The sequence below is a fragment of the Tasmannia lanceolata genome, unplaced genomic scaffold (genome assembly GCF_043159265.1).
Source record: "Tasmannia lanceolata isolate RefF3 unplaced genomic scaffold, GAP_Taslan_0.1 ptg000004l, whole genome shotgun sequence".
In the NCBI taxonomy this organism is placed as follows: domain Eukaryota; kingdom Viridiplantae; phylum Streptophyta; class Magnoliopsida; order Canellales; family Winteraceae; genus Tasmannia; species Tasmannia lanceolata.
The window spans coordinates 2,596,289-2,608,743 of record NW_027518681.1 but is presented as its reverse complement, the minus strand read 5'-3'; positions in this window follow the sequence as shown (position 1 = coordinate 2,608,743).

The window sequence follows — 12,455 nt, the reverse complement described above, 5'->3', positions numbered from 1 at the left end:
TATGTGTTTGGTTGCAAATGCCCCAAAACGAAGTTTTATTGGTAAAATGACCAAAAAAGGCATTGTTTGGTTGGCTTTAATGTAACTTAACTACTCTCTCATTAGGCCCAATATTAAAAGGTCATTAGGATCTCATTCAAAGACTATTAAAATTTAACATCATTGCCAAAAAAAAAAAAATGGCTATACCTTTGGGGTTCTTCTCCTTCTTCTTCTCAACGACCGGATTTGCCGGATTTGACGGACGAGTGGAGGCACTGAGGCAATGAGGCGTGAGAGGGTTTGCAACTTTGCAAAGTAGATGAAGAAAGTAAGAAACTAGGGTTTCTTTTAATTCTTTGTCTTTAAAAAATCAAAATTAAGAGATCATATAATGATATCAGCAGCCCCTTGTTTTGAATTAAATATTAACAATTTAACAAATTTGTGTCCTCAAGGATGATATTAACACCCCCACTTTTTTTATATTTGACGTAACGCATAAAATCGCACGCATATACGTAAAAATGGGTTTTGGTGAGGGCAAACATGTAAAAACCCGTAGCCCAAAAACTCCGTTCAAAACGGCGTTTTGCAAACGGACCTCCCCCCCTCCGTTTGCAAAACGGTGTTTCAAACGGTAGCTGCGCACCCAAACACTCCCAAACGGCCGTTTGGCCCCAAAACGGTGTTTCAAATGCCAAACGGTGTTTTAAACGGTATGCCAAACACGCACTAAGCCAAATATGCCCTTAGAATATTTAGATTTCATCTCCTACGGCGTTGTTCGGCTTTGTGTTCCAATTTTCAACGAGAAAAAGTAAAAGAGCCTCCAATTTTGTCATGAGATAGCTAGCCCACTCGCTCCATTTAATAATAAAAGAACATCTCAAGGAGTATCATTATCTCTTAGGTTTTTGGTAGGCTGGGCATCCCAATCTATTTATTAAAGAGAAAGAGAAGAGTACAGTTGTACCATCAGCACATGGAAATGAAAGAAACCGCGTAAGCAAAAGCCAAAAACAAATGTGGCAAGATTCCTTTGCTTTTAATCCCATTAAAAAAGTTCAATCGAGAGAAGCCATGAGACCAAAAAGAAGCGTCTTTACTTGCTTGCAAATGAAGGCAAAGTGATTCCCCAGAGTCTTCAAAAGTTTCTTTTATTCTCTGGTCAAAGATAGGGCATGCAAGAGGAACAAGAAAGGAGATGAATGAAGAAATTAGTAGAGATTAAAACACAACTGAAGATTTGAGGATTTCTTTCTCTATTTCTTGTTTGTTTTTCTTGGCAACTTCAAATTTAGTCATGTAGAACATAGGGGTGCAATTAGGGCTGGGTTGCGTCACCCTAGCCCAACCCGAGATAGCATTCCCTCAACCCTAACTCAACCCAACCAGAGCCTTGGGTCGAGGATGGTCAACACTAACCCAACCCACCACTTAAACTCTCAAACCTAACCCAACCCGTCTAACCCGTTTTTTTCCAAAATTGGGTTGGGCTGAGTTCGGGTTAGCCCAGAGCAAAAGAAAAAAAAAACCATGAGGCCAAGACTTTTAAAATCATGATAAAATTAGAGAATGAAGGCTTGGTTAGGGCCGGGTTGCTCAAGTTCTCAACCCTAACTCAACCCAAAATTAAATTGGGTTGGCTTTTCCCAACCCAATCCAAGGAAATGCTAACCCAACCCTAGCCAAAATCGGGTTCAACCCATCGGGTACAGCGTGAGCCCAACCCAATTTGCACCCCTAGTTGTCAATAGCTCCTAATCCGAGCTTTGAAGTTCTTTTTATTATTCACAAAAACAAGGTGGAAAATGAAATGATTAAAAACAATAACAGGAATAGAATTGGTAATTAGATCATAAAAAAGACAAAATTCACAGAATTAAATTCTGCTTTATGTAACCTCAACTTCATTCCTTCTCATTAACATCTTCTCCATCTCAAGTCCCTAAAAGGGAAACATGAAAGAAGAAACGAAACAGTAACAGATAAGAAATATGTAACATTGATACATACACAAAGAAGAAAATTGAGTGGTCTTTTTTCATAATGAGATCAAAATACATGAAAGTTTCTCTCTTCCACCACTAAGCCAACCTCTGTAAAATCCTCGAGGGATCGGCGAACCTTGCGGAGAAGGAACGAGATAGATCTTCGGGTTCGAGACAAGCCGAACCTTGATCGAAATTCTGCGAATAACTACGAGGATCATAACGGGCCTGAATTGGAGCTGAATAATCAAATATCCTTTTCTTCCCTCTCTTTATTCTTCTCCACAAAATTTGCCAAAGTGGTTTGTTGGCGCGGGTCGGAAAATTCAGTGATTCGAACTCTTCTTCTTCACTTTGAATAAAATCCCGGCTAAATCTGGAGCTTCTCCGATCAGAATTACGCCAATTACTAATTTCTATGGGAGCACATGAGCAGGATTTCTGCTTAGAGAGCTTGGGTCCCCAGTCCATTGTCTCTAGGAAGGGTGTAAATGGGTGTGTATGTTAGTTTATATATAAGTATATATGTTGTGTATAAATAGTCCTTGATGGGTTTTCAATGGTCTTGATTGGCTTGCTAGCTTTGGTTGGAGGGGGACTAGATCTTACGCTTGGATCGATTTGGTTTGACTTGTAGGACCACGAACTTGGTAACTAATGAGTACCATAAAGTAGCTTACTAAGGGAAATGATATTTCCACACCATATCCACCCTACTTTGCTTGTCTTTCCCTGCTAATGGCTGCATTTGCACCGCATTTTGTTTGTCTTTTCAGTCATTTTCAAGATAAGAATGACGAAAAGGAGTGGAAATGGTGGGAAAGAGGGTGGAAATATCATAATCCGCCCCCCGCATTTTGTTTGATGACTATTGCTTGTAAGACATAATAAGTTTGTGCTTATTAAATTTGTCATCCTCATGCTTATAGTAATAATTAAAGGCATGTGAAAAGCGTGGACATTGCGTGCAATGGGACACACCATATATATTTTTAATTTAAGGTGAGGCCCATCAGGTTTATAGACTTAATTTTGGTAATAGGGGAGCATGCGTGTGAAATCAAGACCATTAATTTTGTAGAACATGAAGCTTGTACCAATCCGAAAAGACATCCCATGTGTAAAATAAAGAGATGAAAAATCAACGGTGTGGATTTTCTTGGCGAAACTCTGAACAAGTCTTTATGGATCAATGCCCTAGGATCATCGGATCAAGGTGTTCTCGCCAGACTTATTGTTGCGGTTCAGATCAAAGGATCTATCTATCTGATCATGGAAACGACGCTAATGTGGGACCCATAGCCCATAGCCCCATCAATGTGTCAAACTTCATTTAGGGTTTCACTAGGAAAAGCTATAATCCATTGAACTTTTTTGGTCCTTTATCTTACACATGAGATGTCCATTCTGCTAAACATCTACATGTGCCAAGACCATGTAGATGTTTGTTCTTGATTGCACATGCATATCTCCATGTGGGCCGCCCCAAATATGATCGTCAGCATTAATCCAAACAGTGAATATATGCCCCCTTAGGCCTAGAGGTGGCAAAATTGGCAGAACCGAACCGGAACCGAGCCGAAACCGAATATTTCCAATGACTATGAGTAAGGGGTGGCAAAATTGGAGGAACCGAACCGGAAATTCGGTTTCCGATTCAAATTTTGGTTCGGTTTGGTTTGGGGGTCAAACCGAACCGAAACCGAACCATTGCCACCCCTACTTAGGCCTTGTTTGAATTGCAGGGAAACTATCCCAGTAATCTTTTTTCGTTTTCATAATTTAGAGAGAAATAATTATATGATTATGTCATGTTTATAGGGATATTATTATAAACAGAAGGCTCCTGAAAATCAAACTTAAACTGCCCTTGTTCAAATTTCTACATAGAACATAGTTTAGAGATCCTAGAGAAGAACCAAGCGCCGTTTAAGTGTGGCTGTGTGGGTGAAGTCTTTGGAAAAAATTATATCCTGCATAAGAAAGCCAAAAAAGTCAATAGTCAAATAAAGACTAGAAGATCTTTTTTAGAGCCGCACGCCATTTTCTGCTTTTTCATGCATTAATCAAATGTAAAATGACGACCAAAAACACATACATATCACCCAGGCTGTTAATAGCCCACTACTATTACTGTTACTATGGTTGACGCCTTGTCCCATGACAAAAAGGCAACCTTACGCACTCATTCATCTAGGGATGCCGCGAACAGATTTTAATAGGGCTGCAACAGGGTCGGGTTGGGTCGGATTTTTCAAAACCCAAGCCCGCCCCGACCCTGAGTCAGGGCCGAAAAACCTCAACCCATTGCCCGCCCTACAGGGCTTAGTGCTGCCCTGGCCCACCCTGATTGGGCCGGTCCTAATTGACCCTAGTGCAAATACCTATTAAGAGTGCCAAAAATAAAGCAACCACTTATCATATAGAACAAAATGATCAATAAATAAAGAAAGGGAACAAAATTAGACAAAATGAATTCAACAACATTACGGGCAACAGAGACAATTAATAATAATAATCTAAAGAAACATCAATCCAAGATAATAGAAAACATTAGCAAAAGAAACATGCACAGATGGTTCAATTCTATAATAGAAAACGTAGGGTCGGGCCGCGTCAGGGTGACCCGAGGCATTAACCCAGAACCCGACCCGACCTGAGTCAGGGTCTAAAAAAATGAATCCTGACCCGCCCTCAGGATTGGAAAATCTAGCCCTGACCCTGTTTGGGCTCAGCGCTGGCAGGGCCAGACTTGCATCCCTAGATTTTAATAACGGCCTTGATAACTTAATTTTACACCTTTCTAAGGGTAGAAAGGGTAATTTATGAAGAAATTGTGTTAAATTTTTTATATGACAGCAGACTGATGCCTATTTTATGTCATTGGACTTCGTAGTACGAGAAAAAAGATGAAGGGCAGTTTCGTCGATCTTCTTTTGTTTTTTTCATCTCTACTACAGTTGGTGATTGCCACTGCAAGGAGGAAGAGAGAGAGGAAGCAACGAGGAAGGAAAAGAGGAAGAAGAAAGAAGAATCAATTGCATAAAAAAGCAAAAAGAAAAAGAAGAAAGAAAAAAATGAAACAAAAAAGAGGAAGAGGAAGAGGAAGAAGGAAAGTTAGGGTTGACTAAAAAAAGTTGATGAGATTTAGAGTTTGAAATGGTAGACTGGAAGGCCAACTCGCTAAAATGGGAGGTCGTCTAGGGAAAACGGGGACCCCTTAAATAAGTTGGGCTATGAAAGCTTTGGGAAGAGGTTACCTAAGAAGTGCGGTTTAAAAGAGAACAAGGGTTTTTATATGAGGGGTTAAGGGTGCATGGTACAGGGCTAAGGCTAAGGCTAAGGCTAAGGCTAAGGCTAAGGGGGAAGATGCTTGTTTGGAAGACATCTAAGGATATGAACTTTGGTATCTGTTTTTTTTTCTTTGGGATGCTTCGAATACTTTCTTATAATGACCTTAGAAGCACGAAGCGGGTGCGGAGACGGGGAAGCGTGGGGTCTAGAAGAGTCTAAGTTTGGGAGCGCCGTGGGAGCGTGCATGTAATATTTTCTTTGTATATCTTTCAAAATTCAAGTACATAAAAAAATAATAGTTTTTATCCATTTTCATATGTATCTTTCAATATTTAAGTACATCTAAAAGCTAATTTCTAACCATCTTCACCATCTTCTTTTGTGTGCACTCGTTCCTCATGCCTTCTGAAGATGTACATGCCTTTGTGCTTGCTCCAATGAAGTACTTTGAAGAGTTAGAGGAGTTTGATATAAGGAAGTTGGTGATGGTGGGACTTACAGAGTAGTAGAAGCGTCATTAAAGCGGTTCCTATATCTCTGGAGTCACGCTCCCTAGAAGCGCCGAATCGAGGTTCCGAGGTGGGAGCGGCACCCCGAGAGGAGGTTCTTGCTTCTAAGGTAATGACTAAAACAAACAAGAATTTTTTGTTATGGTTCTTATGCAGTTTGCATAAGAGACCAGCATCAATATATTTGTATTATATAGAAGAACACATGGCTCAGAGTTACAATGGATAATTTCTCGTGTTTACATGATATCGATAGTTGATATACATGGATACAGATAGGTGAATTCGGTCCTATTGTTTAGGGGCTGAGCTTATCTAAACGATTTGTGATATGCTTGATACCCCCTCTCCCTTTTTCAAACTGATGGGTCGATCGTGAACCATAAGTTTGGTTTTTAGAAACCGAAAGCGTGGGGCTGAGATGCCCTTGCTGAAAATGTCATCAGCTTGGTACTGCAAGGCCACATATTGGACGTCAAGAACCTTACGAATGGCCTTTCTCAAACAAAATGGCAGTGCAATGGCGCTCACATTGTCACACCTACGAGCATGGAATATAGGGTTGGAGGCGAGTGTGATGGCGCTCACATTGTCACACCAAATGGTGGGTGTATACCGTAGATAAATTCTAAGGTCTTTGAGTAACATTCTCAACCAGGAGAGTTCAACGGCGATGTGTGTGTGCGAGCGACTGATATTTGGCTTCAGAACTAGAACGAGCAACCGTTGGTTGTTTCTTGGCACTCCATGAAATGGGATTGCAACCTTAAAAGACTCAATAGCCACTAGTGGATCGGTGATTATCGGGACCACCAGCCCACTCAACATCAAAGAAGGCATGAAAATGAAGTTTACTATTGGCCGAGAAGTGAAGGCCATAAATGAGGGTGCCCTTAAGAAAGCGTCAGATTCTTTTGACGGCAGTCATGTGGCCATGTGGGTAGTCCATTGGCACATGCATGAACTAGCAAACTTGATTGCCGGAGAAAGCAATATCAGGTCGAGTGTGGGTCAAATATTGGAGAGTGCCTACCAAGCTCCAGTACTGCGTAGTATTAGGTAACAAGGGGCCCTCAAAATGGCTGAGCTTGCCCTTAGAAATAGTAGGTGAGGCACATGGCTTAGCATTGGCCATACTTGTTCGTTGAAGTAAATCCAACATATATGATGTATGAGAGAGAAAAAGGCTAGTTTTATCACGATCAACTTCGAGGCCAAGGAAGTAGTGTAGAGGTCCCAAATTTTTCATTGCGAATTGTTGATTGAATTGACGTAATAGTTGGCTCATGTACGTGGTGCTGCTACCGGTAATGATAATACTGTCAACATAGAAAAGTACAGTAGTGAGAGAAGCATCAACATGTTGAACAAAAAGAGTGGTATCGCATGGGATGCGAGAAACCCAGTTCAAGGAGGAAGGTTGAGAACCTTATGAACCATGCCTTACGAGCATGTTTAAGTCCATAAAGGGACTTGTGTAAATGACACACATGATTAAGGTACTGGGGATCCACAAAGCCCTGTGGCTGTACCATGTAGACTACTTCGCAAAGAAGGCCATGTAAGAAGACATTGTGAACATCGAGCTGTTGAATGGGCCAGCCAAACTGTACTGCTAGTGCCAAAATAATGCAAATCATAGTAGGTTTTGCAACAGGGCTACCATTGGTTTGAGTTGTTGTTTGCTGTTGTGTAATTAGAAGAGGGACGGCCTCGTCCATGTCCAAGGGAGTGATTAGGACCATTTCAGCCAGTGTTACGTCCACGTGAGAGAGTAGAGGAAGAATGGGTAGCAGTAAGAGCAAGCAGAGGTTGTTCAGTTGGGAGATTAGTTTGGCTCCTCTCTCCAAGAATTAATTCTTCACATATCAATAGTGAATGAACTTCTTCGAAGGTGGACGCCGAGATTGGAATCGACACACGAATGGAATCATATTCTGGTGGGAGTCCACATGTGGTGTGATGAATGAGATCTCCATCGCTCACAGTGTGCCCAGCAACATCAAGGCTATCAGAGATTTGTTTCATTTTTTCCAGATAGTCTTGCATTGATAGCCCTACCTTGCGAATTGTTTGTAATTGTGTTTTGAGTTGAGAGATATGAGAGCGAGATAATGAGGCATACCGGCATTCAAGAGAGAACCATATTGCTTGTGATGTGGTCAATCCAATGATTTGAGAGAGTACACCCTCATTGAGTGTGGAGCTGATCCAGTAGACTATGCTCTGGTCTTACCATTGCCATTGCAAATATTCGGGGTTGACAGTGGCAGTCGCTAATCCAGTGTTGTCTGTAAAAAACTTGTCGGAGCAGGGATGCGTGCCGTCTATATAGCCGTATAGATCATAGCTGCGAAGAAGAAAAGTAAACTGATGTCGCCATAGGAGGTAGTTCGTGCGATCGAGTTTCATTAAAACTAGATTAGCAACATTAGACAAAACGAACATGGGGTTCACACTAGGAAGGGAGGATGACTGTTGGACAGAGTTTACTAATGATACTGCTGAACCAGTCATGTGACGTAGAGCGCAATCGGAGGTGTAATTTGTAGATCATGCTCAAATTAAAACTTTAATTTTTTTGGAGTTTTTAAGGGATAAGGAGCGCGATCTGACCACAAGCGAGGGGATGCATGAGGCCGAATCAAGCGCGGAGTCGGCGAAATGAAATTCTTACATTCAACAAGTATAGATGTGAGAAATGGAAGAAAAACTACATTCAATAGCTTGGAACTCCATTATCTCAAGGGAGAAGATGAAGATACAAGATGAGCCAAGCTCACCCTCGAAAGAGAAAATTCTCTGCCAAAACTCAAATCATCAACTCCCCCAAAGAGTGAAAGAAGGGGCTTTATATCATGGCCCTAATACAAATTCAAATGCCCTAAACTACACCTTTTTAAGAAAATACTAAAAAGACTTGTAAATTTTCTTAGTGGCTAAACTAGACTTACAGGATTAGCGCTAAAGAAAAGAAGCAAACTTACACTAACGAGCAATTTCAGGCTGATGTGATCAAAGGGGATGCTCTGCATCAAACTCTACTTCTTGAAAGAACTCGCCCTTGAGGTCACATCAGCCACTCCGTCGTGGTACTCTGCCAGGGTCGATGATGTAGATAATCCATGCTCAATTCATGAGACTTGTGCCGTAGTAATCACCCACAGTTAATACCCGTTGCATTATTGAAATCTTCTTGCTAAAGGGGTGGTGGAAGGTAGCTCTATGGTGCATGAAAGGTATAGTAAACAGCCCATGATGATAATCAATGGAATAGACCTCATAGTTCTCATAAGGTGAACCATTATATGGAGGCAACACTAATTGGTCTTCAACATTTACCCCCTCATCAAGCAAAACATGGTTGATGTTATGCTCTTGCATAGGAAAGTAATGGCTGATTTCTTCCTCTGTAAGTTCGCCCTTTTACTCCTTACTAGCACCCTCAATTTCATCATGAATTCCCTCTTTATGTTCATTAGTTTCTTCCTGCAGACTCTCTAGTCTATTTGTACTTTCCGGTTCATCAATTTCATCTTCATACTCCATGAGAACTTGCTGCCCTATGATGTCTTCATCATTTGCACCATTTTCACGAGAATATGGCACCTCTAGCTCACTACTAGTGTCACTAGCCTCATCAAGCTCTATGCCTTCGTTCCTTTTCTCGGCGTTCAACTTGAGACGGACTGCCTTGCTCACTTTCCCCATCACTTTCATCACATTTGTCATCACCTTCTTGCATAGGAACTGTACTTTTGGAATATTGGTTGTGGTCATTATGATCAAAGCGAGTAGTGAAGGAAGTAGCAATAGAATGAGGGTGAGAACGTACCCCATGTTGCTGCAATGGTGGAAGAGTGGCCATTGCATTCCTTTGTCTTTGCTTCAACCGGATTTGGTCACTAAAAGATAGGAAATGTCTTGCAATTTTCCCTTTCAGTCCAGCCCATGAATTTATTGGTGCTTCATCAAATTCTCTCCGCCGATATGTCAAACACCGCCACCAATCCTTAACACTGTCTTGAAATTTGGAAACAACCATGGAAACTTTCTCTTTCATTGTTACTTTATTGGATTCAAATACCCCATCAACAATGAATATCCACTCAAATATTTCTTGATCTTCCATACTCCCATAGAATTTGGGAATGCTAGCTTCAACACGAGAATCATGTCGTTGGTCGCCGTAAGGATGAAATTCATGCCTTTGGACTGCCCTTGTCGGCACCTTCTCTTTCTTTCCAACCCTCTCTCCTTCTTGAAAAGTTTTGTACTTTGGTGGAGGGATCTGGTTGTGTTGAGAAACAATCCGATCTCATTTTCTACTAATGCAAAGTATTTCTTCAAGCAGTGCTTCTTGCCACTTCCTATATTCCAACGATTGATCAAGAGGTGGGTGATAATTCAGCTGATCCATGCCAAATCAATCACATGCAATAGCAGCCAACTAAAGATATGAATTATATGTGCCACAGAGATAATACATTGTAGCGAACAAAATACCAATAGGAAGCTTTCAATCATTAACAATGTATGACAGCAAGAATGTCCAAGCAAACTGATATTTCTGTTCAAAGCACCCAACTTGGTTAGGCATCAAGAATTCTGCATGTGCTCCTAGATTAGTATGTCCATGCTTCCCTCTATGAGGGTAAGTCTGCACCACTCTTGAAAATCCTTTCATCAGACAAACAAAAGAATAAGCTTGCAGCCACCAAGGAATAAAGTGGGATGAACTCGAATGTTGACTTTATTGACAGACCAGTGACCTATTGAAACACACACACATTAATACCAGCATGCATTGGCCGAGCACCATACCAACTAACAGAATTCTGCTTGACCTCACACTTTTTATGCAGTTGTATTAGCAGGATTATGCTGTGAAGGGGTGGAGGTGACGTCTTAGGCTCAATTTGGAGTCTTCAATTTGAAGCAAACTAGAACCCTTAACCAAATTATATCATACTGGATCAAATTCGTTCCAAGTCAAAAGCACCACATGACCAGTTCAGGTTCTATGTTTCTGCTTCAAATCCTTTGAAGATGCCTCTCAGAAATTGAGTACAGTTCATATGAAAATTAATAAGAAGTCATGGTGATATAATTCAAGAGCCCAATGGAATGAGGCCAATAAGTTTACCCCATATTCTGTCCATGCAATCTGATTCCCAAATGTTAATGGGCTAATTGCAGAACTAAGCTCACCAAGATAATTATTGTCTAATGATATGCAAGAAACATCCCATCCTGAGACTAAGATAATCAAATTTGGAATGACGGAGCACATTAATCCCTTCAATGGATGTCAACCTTGACATGAAATCCATCTGAATTCTTTAAGCCATTAGTGAAAAGAGAGTCAAAGTTGTCATGTCCCTTGTCTTCGGTTGCTCAGTGGTTCAATGGACTTCTAAACCAATGTCAAGCTTGCAACTCTATAGTTGTTGAGCTAGAATTCAACTAGGAGTTAAAGCTACAAGGCAGCTTGGCCTTTTAACACGCACCATGCAATCAAAATTGTGACAACGAAACAGCAAAATGAAAGAGTTGTTGTATATTCGAATTCTCACAATAAATTTCCACAGAACTGAGCAAAATTCCAATCAGCCTCTCAGTAATAACAACAAACAGAAAAGGGGTGTGCACTTATAAGTAGCTGAATAAACGGAATATCCAAGCAACAACTTCCCAAGAAATTAAGCGGTCGATTCAGAAACAAGCACAAGTCTGGCCTTAAAGATGACGTGTGGCAGACCTTTCAAAAATAGCAATCAATGCATGGGATCAAACTCAGGAAATTTGATAGAAGCTGTTTATATAATCAGATCTTGTACTCTAATCTAAATCAGTTCTTTCAAATGAGGAATCAAATCAGAGACATGCATCTCCTTGATTTTCATTCCCCAATGGAAATCATGGGTTTCCATCTGTCTATCACCATACACGCAAGAAGAAGGTCGAGGGACTGCTGGCTTACATAGGGGAAGGGACCAGTTGTGCCTCACATCTAGCCGTTCTTGTCTTTGACGCAAGCTTTGAATCTTAGCATTTAACTTCTTCTGGCCTTGCAAGAAATGGGCAAATAACTGATCTCCATATTTAGCCCTTGCAGCCATGTCCAAACCACCCCGAATAACACACGGCCACACGGGCGAACTAAACTTCATGGGCAGGAGTTTTGTTAAAAGTGCGCAATTTGGGATAGAAGAATTCTGCCACTCAACACTTCTTGGATCTGTTGCTATAGAAGTTGAATGACAACAAGATTCTCAACCATCCCCTGCAAAACACACACACACACACACACACACACACACACACACACACACACACACACACAAAAACCACCACCACCACAATTTCATTTCTCAATCACTACATATCTGTTATCAAATCGTTTTAGTTTGAAAACCTGCTGCCATAGAGATTAAGGAGTAAAGACTGTGAAGAGACTAATTTGAAGTGTCCAAGTGGAGTCTTTTAGATTACAAGTACTGCATGTTGTTGGCGGAGATTGATGCAATAGGTGTAAGTGTAATTAGCTAGCCAGATGATAGTTGGTGAGGTAAGAGATAGTGGACTGTTTCTGTAACCACTAGTAGTACTCAAGAAAACTTCAGTTGGACAAAATTTCTCACTCGACAATGGTTCAGTTTTAACCACTGATGTAAGC